Here is a 12,204-nt window from a genome sequence, read left to right as displayed (position 1 = left end):
CACATTTTTAAATACTTGTATTTGATCAGTTTTTAAAGGGACATAAAGAAAGAAGACTGAAGCCTTTTATTGTAACCTGGTATGCAAATACACTCAACTTTCACCTAAAATTGACAAATAAGGAAGTCCCATTGCCTCTGTGTTCCAGACCTTTGCATAAAAGCATTGGCTATACAAGCAGCAAGTGAATGAAACAGTGACACGGTTTATACAGTGTTTAATAAATGAATGATTTCTGACTGAAGCAGGCAATGTGTTTCTTTATTCCTGTGTGTTGTGGGACAGTCAGTCTGAGCAAGGTTTAATTCGATGTGAAGCAGGATGTGTGGATAGATATGTGGGCTGTGCTAATAATACCAACGACATGTACAGTAGTATAAGGAAACCAATCGCCTGCTGGGGGCCTGGCCCAGTTACAATGTATCGGAATATACTGGGTGGGAATTGGCCTTGACAGGGGAAGCTTCATTCTGAATCAGGGGAGCTTATAACACACCCCCAGCTCATGTTAGGGAGGAATACGCCAAGAGCATCGAGTGCTGGAGATAGTCTGTGAGATACTGGTGGGTTAACAGCCCCCCTCCTCCCACCCACCCCAATTTCTAAGGGACTTGCATTACAGAGAGAGTGAGTCTGTTGGGGATTCCTCTACTTGATGGCTTTGGAGTAGGCATGCACATGGCAGTGATTCTGCTAGTTCCTACCATTGAGTAATTTCAGTCAGGAGAAGATGTGGACTGGTATGAGAAGAGGGCTGACTGTCAGTGGTGGTCAAAGCAGGAGCAGATCCAGCGGTGTGATGATGCTTAGCAAGCAGTGACAAGCTCCAGAGATCTGCAGTGCAGCTGACAAGTAAGCAACTTCTCTCATTTCTATGGAGCAGCAGAGCCTGACATTGTACGGGGGAGGTAGTGTAGGAATTGGATACATTATAGAATGTCAGTGATCTCCAGATAGAATGGGGCAGGCAGGCTCACAGCACAGGATCCAAGCTGGCCCTGATTATCAGTACATTCCTCACGCTTCCGCTGAGGGAGGGCTTGGAGAGGAAGCCAGTCCATTCAGTCCTGTGGAAGTCGTAGACTTTCACTACCGCATAGAGACTGTGACTGCATTGTAAAGAGGTTCTGCAGCAGCCGAGATCTGTTTGTAGTACCCTCCCATCATCTGGTCACCGATATTTAACTCTCCTCCCACCTATTCAGTGACTAACTCACACACTCCCCACCCAGCGACCCATAACCTATACAGTTATTTATTTATTTTATTTTATTTCCAGTAATATATTTGTGACTGTTTTAAATGTTCCACCTGTGTTGAATGATTAATGCTTGTACCTTAATATAAATCACCTACTGACAGGTGTCTCTGGGCAATATGAAATGATGTATAGAACCATATTTTTCACGGCACAGGCTTAAGGTTGTGAGGCATTCTGTTGGTTTCCATGGTGATTGCACATTCTTTAGTACTTTGCATCTAAAATAGCATCTAGTTTTGCATTGAAGACTATAGCTCATAATTAATGAGGTGATTAATATCTTTGTAGCAATCTGCATACATTTGCTGTATGTGCACCCACAGTAAATTCATATATAGATCATGAAGGTTTATTCATGGCGTGTTTAATACATTATTATGGTCCACTAAATACTAAATCTAATTTGTGCTACACACAGTATCAGTATGGGTTTAATGGGATATGTCTTTTGTACATTAAGGGATGTCTGCATCTTTATTTTAGTATCATTTAAAAGGACAGCGATGTTTGGTTTACCTATACAGTGTACCCCAAATGTGTACATTACTTGGTATATTTTGGCTCCTTTATATATATATGTGTAGTGTACAATAACTGAAAACTCGACTTACTATTATCCAATGTGTACACTGTGCAGTTTCCAGTTCCTATATATGTCCTCTTGTACAATATCCATTATTGGGATTTCTTCATTAACTATGGAAAATCTGTGAGTTAACCTGTCTATCTCTTGACAGCTCATCTACAAACATTATTCCAGCATTGATTGTAAAGTGAAAGTACAGTGTGTGGTTGAGTCACTTAACAGTGAGTTGTGTTGTGTTGCCAACCAAGTTGCAAGATTTAGGACAAAATGGCAAAGTTTGAAAATATAGTTGGGTTTGGGAATTTCTCAACTGCATTTTGCCTTGCTCTGTATGACGAAATAATAACCCCAAATTTGTAAGATCTCCGGTATATTAGGAGATATCTGCTTCCCCATTAGCAAAAGTTGATTACCTTCTTCAGAGCAGGCCAGCCCCCTTCCCATTGATAGGAGGTTCAAGGAATCCTCAGGTAGTTTATAATTTTAATATAGCTTTTGTGTATTTACAGCAAACCAACATACTTCTGTAACTTGGGACCTTATTGTAAATTGATAAGAACTGTATTTATAAGCAATTGCTGAACTAATCTCGTCCATCTCAGGTCTTCTCAAGGAATGGGAGCACTCAAGGTCATATTTGATTAATTCAGATAGGGGTCTATTTAGAATTCATTTAGATTTAAAAATTTAGGAGGATAGAATATTTAGTGAACACGCTAACATTTGCCTCAAATTGAATCAAATGTATTAATAAACTTTATTTAAAAAAAAAAAATCAGGTCTTTATGTATTATCCCAGTACTGGTTATTATTTTGTGAGTTCACCACTTAATACGGTTTTGATTATATGTTTTTATGATTGTATATATTTATGTGTACAATAGCATTCATATACAAAATTTAAACCACAGGTTTCGTCTCATTCGCAGCAAAAAATATTCCTATTTTAAAAATTGTTTTCTTTTCCAGTTGAATTCCAAGAATATTTGGTTCTTTTCCGTGTAACTGTGTGTTGATCTTACAGGGTAGTCAAAACTTGCAATTAGCAGCCTATCTATGAGATGTTGTACCCACAGTATGATAGAGATTCATTTTCTGTTGTTACATTTTAACAAATGATTTTGGTTTGCATTCTTATTTTGATTCCAAGTGGAATGCATGTTTATATTCTTCTGAAATATGTTATCTCTGTTGACGAAGTTTAAAATAGTGTTATTTATCATTCCAGATGGGGCATTTTTTAGTTGAAGTGATTTTTTTTAAAGTTCTACAATCCTTAATTCTAGTAACTGCATAATTTAAATTTTCATTAATTATATGTATGTGTATTTTTATATAATTTTACAAGATTTGTTTCTGAAGAAGGGAGGTACAGTAACTTCACTAGTTATATAGATATTTCTAAGAGGAATCATATGCGTACATCTAACAGGAGCTTTTTTAGCCTGTATAGTTGAGTCTGAAATCCTTTTTTTAATGCTTTTTCATACACCCTAGAATTAACGTTACATAGAATAACTTACTAGTCACTTTTATTAGAAATGTTTCTTATTTTGGGTACAATCTATTTTTAACTCCACTGACCAATGTATATAAACAAATTGTTTACTAATTACTACAATTGGATGAAATTATGCAAAATTATCCAAACTGTTTAAATTATAACAACTTCAGATTCATCTTAATGGACTAGTTTGGGCACCATAACAAGTTCACCAAAATTAAGATAATATGGTGCCAGAAAGTCCTTAGCATTGGCTCACCTTTGGGGTTTAAACCATTTACGAACGATTTAACCCCAAAGTCTGTGTTCCAGTTCTTGATCACTCTGCTCCCCTGCCCTTCCACTGGCTGTAATCCTTGATAAATGAAAGCTCGAGCAGCATGGGGCAAGTGCACCTCTGATTGGCTTAGAACGGTCAGTTGACACTCTAAGCTAATTACTAGTTCCTATTCACAAATACTGCCTTTTACTATGAATGGTGAGCTACTGAATGGTCCTAGACAGTCAACTAACTAAAGACGTTCTTATGGTGCCCACAATGTTCCTTTAATAACTTATGTTTTATGCATGTGCAATGGCATAATACAATTTAAATTACCATAGAGAAACTCCTATGGGGTCTAGCTGGCTGTATAGCCTCAGAGCATAGCACTAATCTTGCCAAGAGTAGATGTCCCAGCAATTTCACCTAGGACCCACCGATATTGGAGTACTGTGACATAGTGGTGGACTTAACGCAATGTGGCCATTTAGCGGTACTGAATCCCCATGTTTGTTTTCTGAGATAGGTGATTTTAAGTAGCTGTGTTAAATGTAAAGCTGTTTGTTTGTGTGTTCCTTTAACTGTATTTGTATATGCTTTGGACTTTACGGCAGAACCACTGCTTGGAAATGCATGTTCTGGGTGTGCCCACAATTCCCATTTTTTTTTTCTGTGAAAATATGCATCATCTTAAGCTCAAGATGGCAGCTGCTTATGTTGCATTGCAACCCATGGATGCAGTCCACAATCTGGAGGAACTCTGCACAAAGGATTGTTTAGGACTTTGCCCTACGCACATGGTGTGCTGAGGCAATTGGACAATGCGTGTTGGTTCTGAAACTTGCTTGGGGCTAGAGATACGGATCACAAACTGGCCTGGGCATAGGCTGTCTCCAACATAATATTTGCCATATTTTAGTTTGAGTTTACAAGACTAGTATTTGTTATAACTGATAAGGTTTATGTTATGTCCTCTATCTGGTGGATCTGAATCAAGGCCAAATGCAGCATTGCTTTGCAGATTCCTAGTATATGTAAAAAAAAAAAGCATAGGCCGAACCTTGGCGACATGTCTAGCATGTAAGCTCATTGCATGTAAGCTCATTGCGTGTAAGCTCATTGAGCAGGGCCCTCAACCCCTCTGTTTCTGTGTGTCCAACTTGTCTGGTTACAACTACATGTCTGTTCGTCCACCCATTGTAAAGCGCTGCGGAATTTGACGGCGCTCTATAAATATAATAATAATAATAATAATAATAATATCTATATATGCGTATCTCTATGTCGTTGCACGACAAAAATAAAACATTAAAAAAAATTAAACAAACTTTGCTACAACGCCTAAATTATCCCGCTCAAGTGAATTGAGCTGTTGATGTTGAGAAGCATCTGGTTCACCTAATACTTAAAAAATGGTTTTAAACCTTTTTTCTTTACGTTACAAAATTGCTACATTCTAGTCTTGATTTTCTCCATATCATTATAAATAGATAAGCATATTATATATATTTCACATTTAATATGCTTCACATGAAATCTACAATTCAGCTTCTTTTTCTAGCCACAGCATATGGTTTCCTGTATCCGTGTACCTAGTATATAAGAATCATGCTGTGAAACATTCAACAGGCTTTGGAGGCTTTGATAAAATTTATTTGACATACAAAAACTTTCCTTCTACTATGATACAATACTTTAAAAACCGCCTATACCTAATTATTAAAGAGGGAACTGTCCCCAGGTGCATCGTTAACCTCCTTACACCATCACCACTTCATAAACTGTAGTTGTTATAATGCTTAGAGTGTCTTGCAGATGCTCAAACATTGTAAAGTGCAAAGTAATCACATTGCGCAACTTTTCTACCATTGTGACAATCATTTTCTCACGAGATTGCACGTTACTAAGAAACCTGTCAGAGGAAAAGCAATTGACCCACTCGGTCTGCTCGTATGGACAGCACATCTATCTAACACTTTCATTAGTTCTCCTTTAGAATTAGTTCCTACAGCTTACTTTGAAAGACTACTCCATAAAACCACAAACTTCTCTGCAAAATTATTGACCTTATTAAAAAAACATGTTATTGCAAAATCACATTTCGGCAATTTGAGATGTCTATTTGATTCGGGTATCCTTCCTCTTTAAAGAATGTTATTCGTTTTAGGATTTCATTTTCTATTCTTTTACACAGGCGGTAAAGTTAGCTCCTATTTACATAGCATGCAAAACAAGACTAAACTTGGGGTTCTTTTTGTGGAGAAACTAACTGATGATGGAACAGACGTGAGTTTTCGGTTAAACATGCTGTACAAACTGTTATGTCAAAAAATGGATGTGCTCTCACAGGTGTGAATGAAAGAGCATACAATTTCAACTATACACTGTGCTAGCAGCAATGCCAGAAAATGTATGTAGCTTAATTTTTGCTTTTCTGCAAGGGCAGGCGTTCAAACTTTGCAATGTATATTATATTACAAATGTGTTAATCAATTTTGTTTTTGCATTTTGGAATATTGCACATCTCCTAACTGTTCTATATAATGTGGGATCATTCCAAATAAAAATTTACATCTTGTAATTCTGTTCCCTGGTGGCCCATATTTGCAGGGGGGGGGGGGGGGTAGGGAAATGTCTACAATAGCTCTAGAGCATCAAAAGCCACGTTTGTGTTGTACTGATTAACCCCAGGGCAACTTTAAAGTCTGTCTTGAATGGGCCAGACAGACAGACTGTTAGCCAGTCTGCCCTTGACATGGTCCCTTAACATTAGGACTGGCTCAATGCTGCAGCCTATTTCACTTCCCTTCCTACTTCCAGTTCTGGAGAAGTATAATACAGAATCCATTCTGCTATGTGAAAAGTGTTTCTATTACTGTATTTGTAGATGGTAATAAATAATCCCACTGATAACAATGTTTGATAGAAACACTATACTTTGCGTGCAGGAGCTATAGATGGATAAAGAGAATAGTTTTCAGTACTGTCATCATGCTAAAACATGAGCCTCGATTTAATAAGCTTTCCAAATGATTCAAAACTATTCGAAAAACGAAAAAAAATCCCGTAGACTTTTTTGAAGACGTCTGTAGAAATATTATTTGGAACATTTTTACAACAGTGCTGCACTAGGTCAAAAGTTTATTAAATCGAGGACTTAGTTACCCATTTGTGGATTGACATTGTAGGGAGATCAGAAGTCAAAACACGATTAATCACAGCTAGTATATTGAGTAATTATGTTTATAGTAAATTTGTAACAAGGACCGCACCCATTCACAAAAAAAATCAAACATCTACTATTACACTAGCTATATAATTATATAAATTTAAACCACAAAGAATCAGGATTAGCCATTATTTTTTATTATGCGAATAAACAAAAATGGGATACAGCTGAATGAGAAATAGTGTAGAATAATGCGCCTTTAAGCCCACATGGGGCTGAAGTAGCGTTCACCTTCCACGGATAGGTAACTCTGTCTTCCAAGAAATGGGAGTATGCCAGTTGAAATATAAAAATGTTTATTTTAAGGCAATAACAAGCCTTAATCAAAAATCAATAAATTAAATTTAAAATTAACTGCAATCTAACGCGTTTCGTCCATATAAATTGGACTTCCTCAGAGATAATTGTGCAGTATAAACAGTGATATAAAAAAACAAAGCATGCATAATTCCCACCCCCAACAGAGTCCTTTAAATACAACCAGTCCGTGTGTTGATTGGAGGACTTTCTCATAGAAACACCTCTCCAATAAGGGAATATTACCTCCAGATGATCTTCACATGAAAAATGTGGGGCAAAATTCAGCTGTTATCCGTCCGTGTGCGTATTATTGCTTTGCGTTCCAAATGTCCATTTCCGGTTGCGTTCCACATACGTATTTCCGGTTACAGATGTCAACAAACGTCATGGACACTGACGTTGCGTTCCAAGACTTAGATGTATGCGTTCCAAGTAACACACCACTCTAATAGCTGGATAAACTAGAAGTAATCTTGGAATAATAACAACAGCAATCAGCAAACAAACTCTCATGTTTTGAATTAAGACACATATATAACAAAAAAGACCATCATCCAATAGTGAAATTAGATTTACATCTTCTGCCAAGTATAATACAAAATCCTAACCAATATAATAAAAAAAGCCATTATTTTTTATTACACAAATTGTACATTTAGTGTTTTTTGTTTTGTTTCTTCGACCTTGGCACTTTGCTTAGAGTAATGATTAAATATTTCCAAAATAGTTACCATGCCAAAATTATTTTACTGTGAGAATACAATAATAGATGAAATTAGGGTTTATGTAGACTGAGGCCAATGTCATGTCTGATGTATTGTAGGTACATTCCATCAGTTCCAATGGTGATATCTCCACATTCAGAACTTTGTTAATATTTGCTCATTATAAGTAACTCTTCATTTATTCTCCAGTCCACTCATGCTGAGCAGTCTAAATTCATAAATCTTTGGATGTTTCTGAAGGTTTTTGAAAGCTCTTTGTGGGATCTCATCTATACATCCCTATCTATACAGTTTCCAGCCTTTCAGGTATTCCCAAACCTATTCTGCAACTCTGTGACCACATCCTACACAATTCTATCTCCACCTCGCCATACAACATATGATGAATGTAATCTTCAATACAGGACATGGAAGCAGGACTGTTAGCTGTAGGTGTATGTAAATGTAAATGTGATATTGGCTGAGGCTGATGTGACTCTAAAACAAGCAAATATGTTTGAAATTTGCTCATAGAAGCTGTTATGATGTTTCGCAAATTGTATGCAAAAAATGTGGATATTGCAAACACAGAAATCATAATTTTCCATGTTATCTACATGGCTGAGAAATATTTGATGTGGGTTTAGGTCATGATCTGAACAGAGACATCTATTTGGTACAGATTGCAGATTTGAACATTGGAACCCCTCCTCATCACTCCAAGCACCAAAGCCAGCATGGCTTATTGTAATGGTTATGGGGCAAGAACTCACAAGGAGTTCCAAAGTCCACCCACCCATTTTCTGTTTGTTCACCCCATTTTCTTTCTGTCCACCCCCAAACTTCCCATTCTTTGTCTGTCCATCCTTCCACCAACATTCCCGGTATGTCCACCAACAACTTTCTATTTCTCTACCCATCATTCTGTTAGTCTACTCCATTTTTTTCAAGTATGTCTTCTCCCCACATGCTCTGTTTTTTCACTCCCTCACCCCAACCCTCTCATTCTCTTTGTTCACTCCACTATTTTCACTTTGTTTACACCCATTCCTCATCCTATACACCCTCTATTCTCTTATATGCACTTTCCCCTGCTCTCCTGTAGATTAGCTGTGCAATACCGACCAGAGGGTATTCAAACTCCTCTGCCCAGCGTGTCATTGAGTAGAGAGAGATGGGATCTGACTTTAAGTACCCCTGTCAAAAGGCAGAAGTTCCTCATCGGCTTTTCTAAACTAAGTCCTGGCACGCAGGGCTTAGCTCATTGGCTGAGAGCAATCAGCTCACGCTCCTAGTGTCAGGGTACTCACCTGTTAGACAGACAGCCAGACGTGGTCGCTCCTGGAATTCCCAACAGGGGACTTGAACCGGGGAACTTATCAATCCTAGTCTTGCTTTCTGCCTCTGAGCCACAGCAGCTTTACACAGAGACTACTGATTCCGGTCTTGTTCATCCTGGCATGGCTACTACACCGGGGGCTGCACCTTGACTTGTCTGTGTCTCACCTGACTCTGATCGGTCATCAGCAGGGTATTTTAACCCAGCCTCGCCCTGTGCTCAGTGTCAAGTCTTTGATCTAGTGTTCCTGTGTCGTACCAGTGTTCCAGTTTATCTGCTTCGTATATTTGACCTCGGCTTCTGACTACGTTTATTCTGACCTCTGGCATTCCTTGACTTCGGCTACTCCTCGTTGTTCCTGACCTCTGGCATCCTTTGACCTCGGCTATCCCTCGACTATCCTGCTGGTTCTGTCCTTGCCTGTCCTGCGTATTTGGTACTGCATCCTGCACAGCCCCCGTGCACAGACCCACAGGCCAGGTGAATTCTTACCTGACCACCTCGGCCTGTGACTATCTGCAAGGGTGAGCAACTTATCTGCGCTACAGACTCCCAACTCAGGTAAGACCCTGACAAAAGACTTGACCAATATGGAGTCCGCAGAGATGTGCTCACCCTCACCCCAGCAAGTGTCCAGCCTGGCCCAGACTGTTTCGGAGCTGCAGCAAGACATTTTTTTTCTTAATGGTGCAGTACGTCCAGCCCCGGAACCGGCTTATCCTGAACCGTTTGTCATCATGCCCGACCGTTTTGATGGTAGCCGCACATCCTTTCAATGCTTCAAGATGGATTGCGAGGTGTTGTTTTCTTTAACGCCTTGAACTTATGCCACAGATTTCATCAGGGTCAGAGCGGCTATCAACCTGTTGTCTGGACGCATCAAAGTTTGGGCTCACCAAATGTTGCAGACGAAGAGTCCTGTCCTTGTCAGCTGGGAATCCTTTATTACTGCTATGGACGCCCAATGCAAGACCACTATGCCCAAGCCAGCTCCACCTACTAAAAAATCGCAGAGTCTACGTTACCAAGGAACCGAGTACTATCACCACACCCCAGTGATGCCCTCTTATGATCCAGTTCCCAGGAAAACTCCAGAGGTATCCTGTGTTCCACTTGACCCTGAGGAACCTATGCAAATTGGACGTGTCCACTGCAAAGTCACACCTAGGGAGAGGGACCGAAGGAGATGCCATGGTCTGTGTTTTTACTGTGGAGAAGGAGGACACTTCATCACGCTTTGTCCTGTTCGCCCTCCTAGACCTTCAGCTCTCCGACTGGGTAATAATTTCCTTCGTCCAGTGTACACCGCATATCAGCCTAAAGAGCTACAAGGGAGCCGCTATTCCTGCCCAGGCTTGGCTTCCATGGAAAATGCTATACCTCCTGCTCCAGAGTCGTCTGCATCTACTACCAAAGTTACTTCCTGTAGTACCACCACTACTTCATGCCCACTTGAAAAGGATTTACCTATGGATTGTGTCATTGCTTCTAATGGCACTACGGTCTGTAAAAAAGACCTAGAAGTGTTCGAAAAAGCACTGCTAGCTACGAGCACTGTTCCTGCCGAAGTTGTGGAAGTTCTTGCCACCTGTACCCGGAACCCAAAAAACCTGGACAGATCGTCAGCCGTACCAGAAGCTGGTACTGGGAAATCCCGAGCTAATAAGGGATTCCATACTGAGGACTTTCACTATGGGGACTCGATGGATTCTGATAGTGACTCTGGAGAGGCGGATTATTTCGATGAAGAACCTACTTACGCCCAGAGGTCGTTTTTAAAGGGGGGGGTACTGTCAGGGTACTCACCTGTTAGACAGACAGCCAGACGTGGTCGCTCCTGGAATTCCCAACAGGGGACTTGAACCGGGGAACTTATCAATCCTAGTCCTGCTTTCTGCCTCTGAGCCACAGCAGCTTTACACAGAGACTACTGATTCCGGTCTTGTTCATCCTGGCATGGCTACTACACCGGGGGCTGCACCTTGACTTGTCTGTGTCTCACCTGACTCTGATCGGTCATCAGCAGGGTATTTTAACCCAGCCTCGCCCTGTGCTCAGTGTCAAGTCTTTGATCTAGTGTACCTGTGTCGTACCAGTGTTCCAGTTTATCTGCTTCGTATATTTGACCTCGACTTCTGACTACGTTTATTCTGACCGCTGGCATTCCTTGACTTCGGCTACTCCTCGTTGTTCCTGACCTCTGGCATCCTTTGACCTCGGCTATCCCTCGACTATCCTGCTGGTTCTGTCCTTGCCTGTCCTGCGTATTTGGTACTGCATCCTGCACAGCCCCCGTGCACAGACCCACAGGCCAGGTGAATTCTTACCTGACCACCTCGGCCTGTGGCTATCTGCAAGGGTGAGCAACTTATCTGCGCTACAGACTCCCAACTCAGGTAAGACCCTGACACCTAGCCAATGAGCTAAGCCTTGCGTTGCAGTGCGTAGCACAGGGGAGGTAATGGACGTTCTTGCTGAGAAACATCTGGCTGTAGTGGTTATGGTGCTTGGAGTATTTGTGTTTGGCAATGCAGCGTCTGACAATATTTTTGTCTATTTTGAAACATTGCTACCAAAATGTATTTTTTGGTGTGAAACATACTTTTGAGCATCAGCTGAATTTTATATTTCAAATGTTTTAATATTTCTTTATTCGTTTGGATAAATACATCCAAATGGTGCTGCTGATACATTTGATAATATATATATATATATATATATATTTATACAACACAACACACTCTCATAGATAAATGCACATAACCCACTTGTCTTAAAAAAAAACAAAAACCTTTTTGTGTAATTGATTGCATTTTCTTGTATGAAGCTTTTTGTATAACACATTTACTCAGATTACCTGACACAAGCATTAGATTTTTGTGCATCGGAGATGGAAGAAGATATTTTGTTTCCACTTGACTTGGAGTATGAGCATAGTAAGCGATGCGGCAAGGAACTTGCAGTTAAATCAGTCACAGTAACTGAGCACACTGACCCGCAGCACTTTATGCAGACGGTC

General features: G+C 40.1%; 1 protein-coding gene across 1 annotated transcript in view; it reads left to right on the top strand.

The window, feature by feature from the left end:
* The first annotated feature begins 458 nt into the window (after window positions 1-458).
* PTPRE (protein tyrosine phosphatase receptor type E) overlaps window positions 459-12,204 on the top strand; it is a 125,475-nt gene continuing 113,729 nt past the window's right edge. Inside the window, exon 1 of the mRNA XM_063435213.1 lies at window positions 459-852. The gene's annotated coding sequence lies outside the window, so the exon portion shown is untranslated. The remainder of the gene's footprint in view (window positions 853-12,204) is intronic.

The sequence above is a fragment of the Pelobates fuscus genome, chromosome 10 (genome assembly GCF_036172605.1).
Source record: "Pelobates fuscus isolate aPelFus1 chromosome 10, aPelFus1.pri, whole genome shotgun sequence".
NCBI lineage: Eukaryota > Metazoa > Chordata > Amphibia > Anura > Pelobatidae > Pelobates > Pelobates fuscus.
The sequence above is the reverse complement of the archived record's forward strand: the minus strand, read 5'-3'. Positions and strand labels throughout refer to the sequence as shown.